The 7336-nt window shown below is 50.7% G+C and overlaps 1 protein-coding gene across 3 annotated transcripts in view; it reads left to right on the top strand.

Annotated features, from left to right (window-relative positions):
* FAM53B (family with sequence similarity 53 member B) overlaps positions 1-7336 on the top strand; it is a 119872-nt gene that overhangs the window by 27640 nt on the left and 84896 nt on the right. The gene's annotated exons all lie outside the window — the stretch shown is intronic.

Below are 7336 nucleotides of genomic sequence, written 5' to 3'. Positions count from 1 at the left end.
TGGGCCTTTCCATTTTTGTTTTTAAATGTGTTTTTAAACCCTCTTCTGTTGGTTTTTAGTCACGGTTTGAGTAAATTCAGTATACTTATAAACAGGTCATGGCCGTCTTAGGCCAAGCGAGTTAACATGATAGTAGGTTATGGCTGGGGCCCGCTGCGGTCCCCTCACTGTCCTCTGGGTCTCTTCCGATTCTTTGCCTTGCCCTGGCTCGGGGGAGAAGGCAGCATCCCGCCTGTGGCCACTCGGTAAGGCGAGTCTCTGTCCATGCCTCCTGCCCTCATCTTCCTCTCGAGGGTGTCAGGCAGCTTCTAGTCTATAGCAAGCTCTTCTTTCATAGCGTGGGGTGGGTTAAATGACATGAACAGTAGTGAGAATTACAGGAGTGCTGATAGGCAACTCATCTGTCGGTTATTTTTCATTGATAAACGAACTCTTGACAAGTCATGCGTGCACTTGGCTTCGGTTTCAAGAACCGACATGGCCGTCTCATTCCCGCGCTCAGATTGGCTTGGGCTCTCAGCACTGTGTCCCTGAAGAATGTCATTCCTCCCCCTCCTCTTGAAATGTTATTGGCTTTAAAAAGCAGAAAATCCCTACAGCATTGTGAGAGTCTCTGAAAAGTCCAGGAGAACAGAGTTCCGATGTGGTTCAGCTCATTTTACTGTTTTGTCTTGTTTTGTTTTTTTCCATTTCATTAAGGAGACGCATAGGGGAGGCTGGGGCACTTTGTTCAGCCGGGGGCATAGGTCGGGTCTCTTTCAAGCTGTGTAGTGCGACTCCCAGCCCTTCCCCGAGTGCGGCCTTTGGCGGCCTTTGATTACTTGAAGGACTAGTTTGGGGAATGTTTTAGCCCCAGTCACTGAGGAAAGTACCTCCAAGGACGTACCTTCCTGTGGAGAGAGGGATGAGGGAGGACAGAGGATGCCCTTTCTGTCTAAGGTCAGCAGGTGCCTCATGCTTGCAGCCAGCCAGTCTCACTTGCCCTGAAACGCCCACCAGCCCGGTTGCAGGAGCAAGGTACTTGGAGGACTCAAAAGCATTTTCTTGGCCCCTAGAAGCTAATGCTGTAGCTGCGAAGGCGAGATGTTCTTATCCAGTTTATGAGCATTTAATAAGGGCCTATGCTCTGCTAGGAATTGTGCCTGCCTAAGGATTTCAGTGCTTCTAGGGATATTTTTGTAGTGCCCCCACCTTATAGGGCATTACCTCCTTCACTTACAACTGAGGTGGGCACAAGGGTAACTTCTCACATGTTACTAAGGCAGAAAGCTGAGCAAAGATACAAAGCTCAGCCAGGGCCCTGCAGCTCCTCTGGGCCTGAGCTGGGCTGAGCGTGGACTCCAGTTCAGTGCTCCTGCTGTCATACTGGCTTAGCAGGTAGATAGCAGTCAGGCTGCTGCTGTGGGCAGGGGGCAGGCTCTGTGCTGAGGCCACAGGATGACTGAGGGAGGTCCACACCTAGGCCGCACACATGGAGGGGGGGGAGAGGGCTCCCCACAAACAACCTAGGAATGAACTTTGAGAGAAGGGCAGGGTGGCTGTGGCAGAGGCAGAGGCAGGAGGCACAGGGCCTGGGGAGAGAGGGACAGATGGATACAGGTTCCAGCTGGGGTTGCAAGACGTCACTGTGACTCCCTGCAGGCCCCGGAGCACCTGAGCTTCCTGGGAGACACTTCACCTTCTGCAGGTGACCCAGTGTGGCTGCACCTCCATGCCGTTAAGGATGGAAAGTGACAGCTTCCTGTCCCACTTGTACCCTCTCCGAGATACTCGTCATCTGCCCATTTTTCCTGCCTGCAGTGGAAGCCCTCGTGCCATCTTTCAACATCAGTTCCAGAAGGTTGTTGTTTGGCTGGGCCACCTCGGGATGGGCTATATTAGAGAGTGTGTGTATTGCAAAGTTAGTGTCTGCTTTGGCATTTGGTCATTTAGCTGACAAATCAAGTACTTAATGGATAATTACAGTGAAACTTACAGTTCCTGGAGTAGTGGAGTCCAGGGATTAATACAAAGACTTTGGAGTTCAGTAGATGCGGGTCGAGTCTGTGCCTCGTTCACAACCGGGTGACCTTGGGCCCAGGCCTCAATTTCCCCCTCTGTAAAATGGGATAACAGTAGCTGCCTCTGATAGGGATACTCTGAGGATGCAGTAAGCACAGGTCCTGGCACTGTTGCTATGGCTAATATTTTCCTCATGCTACATTAAAAGGCAGGCTCTGTGTCACCTGTCATTTTTGCTAATAGAACTAGCAGAGTATTGACAAAAGAGGTTTTCTTCGCTTCTCCTTTTCTGTATGTGGAAGGTGCTGCTGGCAGGTCTGGTAGTTGCTTCTCAGTGGGACCTGAAGATACGGGCCCCCGGGCTGTGGGAGTTGTTGAAACGTTCCCTGTGGTATGGAAGCTGCACGTTTGCGGGCCCTGTCCTCTGGTTGGAACACCAGACTCTCTTTCCGATATCAGCTTAGTCTGGGAAAGTAGAGGCCCTGTATAAAGTTCTTAGGCAGCTTTCAACTTTTATCCTTTAGATGCAGATGGTTTAGTTATTATATAAAATCAGCAAGCAGAAGCGCCCCCAAGCAGATTAAAACCCTTTGTCTTGGTGGAGATGAAGCTTGACTATAGCATTCCGCTCCCTCAGAACCCTCCTCGCACTTTTGAGTTGTCACAGAATTTGTCGGGAGACAACGTGACCCACCGAGCAGCACACTTCCCCAGACGCTCATACACTTGCTTCTGTATTCCGTCTACAGGTTGCTTTTGTCACACCAACAACTGAAGCTATGAAAGTTTAAAAGTACACAGGGCCTTCGCAGAAGACCTGTGGGATTGCCTCTTCCCTCCCATTTCCTTTGCTTAATGGGAGGGGAAAATGGAAGCTCTGAGAGCAGTGACTTCCGCGAGCCATCAGGAAAATCCCTGTCAGTGGCTAAGTTCATGTTTAGGTTTTGATCTGAGTCCTGTTTTTAAGGCGGTAAAATTAGCTGTGAAACTAATGTGTGCAAGTAGTAAGTACGGGCTAAAGATGCTGGAAGAAGGAAAAGTTTGTCTTGATGATGTCCAGTATGGTCAGTTTCTTTTAAGGGATAGCCCTTCAAAATGCATTACAGGGCATTTGGTAAACTCCTCTAATCTTCTTAAGATTTATATAGGATTGTAGAGTTTGCAGCACTTTCTCATAAGTATTAATTCATTAGCATGCAATCCTCTTTTGAAGTGGATGAGGTAGGTGGGGCTCCCACTTGCTGGAAGCCGAGAGTCCCAGGCCACGGAGATACCAGACAGCTGTGTTCAAGGGCTGCAAACAAAGGAAGACACATTGAAGACCGTAGAACAAAAGCAAGAAAGTTTGTGTTAGCAAGGAGTTGTGCGAGAGCAAAGCTGTCCCCCTGTTTCTGTGGTGTCAGAGACGGAGCGGCCTGGGGAGGAAGGCCTGGATTTGAGTGCTGGCCTTGCCCCTGCTGGCTGTAGGATGTTGGACAAATTACTTGATTTCTTTTCATGGAGCCTCAGTCTTCCCATCTGGAAAATATGCGTACTACCAACAATAATGCCTATTCATAGGAATGTGAGAGGATCAGCTGAGAAGAACCTAGCTGTGGTCGACGCCCAGGGAGGTGGGAATGGAGGTGAGGGTGGAGGTGGGAATGGAGGTGAGGGTGGAGGTGGGAATGGAGGTGAGGGTGGAGGTGGGAATGGAGGTGAGGGTGGAGGTGGGAATGGAGGTGAGGGTGGAGGTGGGAATGGAGGTGAGGGTGGAGGTGGGAATGGAGGTGAGGGTGGAGGTGGGAATGGAGGTGAGGGTGGAGGTGGGAATGGAGGTGAGGGTGGAGGGCTATGGCTGGAAGTGTGGCTGTGTGGGGCTCGTGGGGGTGGAGATGGGCTCTGGGCCTGTGTGTGCCCTCCCACGCATTGACCTTGCTTTGGGCACAATGCTGGTGAGTTCGGGGCTGTTCCTAGGCAGATACACTCTTGGGGTGAGGACTTGGGAGGTGGGCAGGGGCCCTCTGCCACCGTGTCTGCACCCAGGGAGCATCAAGGTAGTCAGGGAAGTGGGATCACGGATCAGTGGAAAGTCTGACTTTGCCTTTTGCTCTTTTCAGTGGAAATCCTGGTGAAGATGAGTCACTGAGTAGAGGCTCCTGGGGTTGAGCCAGAGCACTATGTCCCCGTGATCAGGTTGGGGTGCCAGCCAAGGGGAGACCCTCATCGAGCCCTCCTTTGGCAGATACTAGGTAGCCCCAGTGGAGGCAGGCTGGAGGCCCGCTCTCATGAGCACTTCCCGGGGAGTCACAGGGGAGAGGCAGGAGGTGAACTTGAGGACTGGGATGTGACAGTATGAGACTAAATACACGGCAAGGAAAGCCGCTGCAGAGGTGTGAGGACGAGGCCTGTGAGAAGCACCCACCTGCTGGCTACTTGTGCAAAGGGGAAGGACACCAGTGCCTGGCCTTCTCTGTGCTGAGCTCTCTCATGTGCATTTTCTTATTTAGATCAGCAGCCCGAGGGCAAAGGTATTATCCCCATTGTGTTTATTTAATTAATTAATGATGGTTTTTTGAGACAGGGTGTCCCTCTCTTGCCCCGGCTGGAGTACGGTGGTGTGGTCTTGGCTCACTGCAGTCTCCACTTCCCAACTTCAAGTGTTTCTCCTGCCTCAGCCTCCTGAGTAGTTGGGATTACAGGTATGCACCACCACGTGCAGCTGATTTTTGTATTTTTAGTAAGAGATGTGGTTTCACCATGTTGGCCAGGCTGGTCTTTAACTCCTGACTTCAAGTGATCCACTCACCTCAGTCTACCAAAGTGCTGGGATTACAGGTGTGAGCCACCGAGCCCAGCCTAATAATTTCTTTTGAAATAATTAGGCCTCCCTCTGTCACCCAGGCTGGAGTGCAGTAGCATGATCACAGCTCATTTGTAACCTCAGACTCTAGGGCTCAAGCAATCTTGCCTCAGACTTCCAAGCAGCTGGGACTACAGGCATACACTTCCATGCCTGGCTAATTATTTTAGTTTCTGCTTTTTGTAGAGACAGGGGTCTTGCTGTGTTGCCTAGGCTGGTCTTGAACCCCTGGCCTCGAGCAGTCCTCTTGCCTCAGCTTCTCAAATGCTGGGATTACTGGTGTGAGCCACTGTGACCAGCCTCGCCCTCATTGTAAAGATGAGGAAACTAAAGCCAACTGATTTGAAGGCGAAGACCAGGGCTGCCAAATTCCACAGCACACACCCACTCCCCCCACCTCCCCTTGCACATGGTCTCCCTGCTATAATCAGTGGGCTTTAAAAAAAGTTTTAAAATTTTATAAATAGCATAATCCAGTCTTTTGGTATTTAGTTCTATGAATTTTGATAAATGCATAGATTGGGGTTTATTTACATTTTTTATGTTGAGATCATGTTACACGCATGCAGTTACAGGAAATAATACAGAGAAATCTCGCATACCCCCCACTCAACTGCCCCCTAACGGTAACATCTTGCCAGACTCATGCAGTGTCACAAGCAGAAAATTGTCACATACTCAGTCGAGACACAGAACATCTCCGTCTCCAAGGATCCCTCCTGCTGCCTTTTCAAAGCCACGTCCGCTTCCCTCCTGCTCCCACGACCCCGCCCCAACCCCTGACAGCCATTCATCTCTTCGCTCATTCGGTAATTTTGTCATTTGAAGAAAGGGACATAAACGGACTCCTAGAATAGTAAGCCTTTGGGGACTGGCTCTTTCACCCTGCCCGAGTCTCTGGAGGCTCATCCATGTTGCTGCGTGTGTCTCTGGTTGGTTCCTTTTTATTGGTGGGTAGTATTCCACAGTGTGGCTGTCCCTGCCACACTTGTTTAATTATTCACCCAGTGAAGGGCCTCTGGAGTATTTCCTGGTTTTGGCTCTTATGAATAAAGAGCTATTACGAACATTTGTGTGTGGGTTTCGTGTGAATGTAAATCTTAATCTCTCTGGAATAAGTGCTAAGAACTCTTGTGGGTAGTTTGGGCATTTGAAGGGTTTTTTGCGGGAATGGAGAGGCGAGGCACTGGTGGGCAGTGCAGACCTACGTGCTGGCCCACCAGGGTTCAGATCCCAGCTTTGAACCTGGACTGGGCGAATTGCTATATATGGCTGTAAAATGGGGCTAATCGAACCTGGCTTGTAGCTAATGTGTGTAAAGCACCTGGTACATAGTAGGTGCTCAGTAGATAGAAGTTTTTCTTGATATAGGTTAAGAGAAAACCCACTAGACCACAGCAAGGTCTGTGCCCCAGAGGTGGCCTCTGGGAGGGCTTTGCCCCCTGTGGGATCACCCAGTTATTATCTTTTTCATGGCCATAGCACCCCCGCCCCTGTCTTCTCTTCGGAAAGACCCTGACCCTGTTTGCAGACTGGGCTGTAAGTCTCTGGCCTGGTCCTGGCATTCCCCAGTGAGATTGGCTAGGCCGGGGCTGTAGATCATAGGAATCCCAGGAAATTCCAGAGCATGCTGGGCTGTGTTGGTCTGGATTCGCCTCACAAATTCTGAGAATATGCCCAGATCATTTCAGATGTCGCTGTAATTTAGCTTGATCCCAGAGATGTGTATTGAGCTGTTAGGGTATGCGAGGGATTGTGGTAGGTGTTGCAAAGGGTTCAGAAAAAATTGCTCTCCCAACAGACCGAAGCAGCCACCTCCAGCTTCTAACCTCCTTTGGGAGCCCCCACAGCTGCATGATAACGTCTCCTTTGAGTGTGGCATTCAGAGCCCTGGGTCTGGTTTGAGTCTGTCTCTGGCTCCCATTCTGTTGCTGTGCCCTCTCTGTGCCCTGTGTGCCAGCCACTGGCATGCTCATCGTTCCCATACTCTGAGTCCGGGCTGTCGGCCACGCCTGGCTTACACCCTTCCCTCTGCCTGGGTGCCCTGCCCTTCCTGATGAAATCTTGCCTGTTTTTTAAGAACTAAAAGTACCATGGGCCGGCGTGGGCTGGAATATTCAAACCGCACAGGGGGCCGGTCGCAGTTCCCCTCTGGAACTGTCGTACCCTTCTCAAGGCACCCGCCGTGTGGGACCATGCTGGACTCCCTCTTTTTTCTTTTTTTGAGGCGGAGAGTCACTCTGTCACTCAGGCTGGTGGCCTCAGTCTTCTTGCTTTGTCACATTATGGCATTTCTCGGAGATTGTTTTATATCCGCAGTTTGAACTGCCTCATTAAAATAGTTTTGAAGGCCACATGGTATTTCCTTACATAACATTCATTTAACCATTTCCCCAGTTTGTAGGCATCTAGGTTGTCCCCATTCTTGGGCTCTTACAGTGCCCAAGATCTTTGGCGCCCCCCCCGCCCCCCCCCCCCCCCCCCGCCCCGCCG

This window comes from Saimiri boliviensis, chromosome 12 (genome assembly GCF_048565385.1).
Source record: "Saimiri boliviensis isolate mSaiBol1 chromosome 12, mSaiBol1.pri, whole genome shotgun sequence".
Classification (NCBI taxonomy): Eukaryota; Metazoa; Chordata; class Mammalia; order Primates; family Cebidae; genus Saimiri; species Saimiri boliviensis.
The sequence above is the reverse complement of the archived record's forward strand: the minus strand, read 5'-3'. Positions and strand labels throughout refer to the sequence as shown.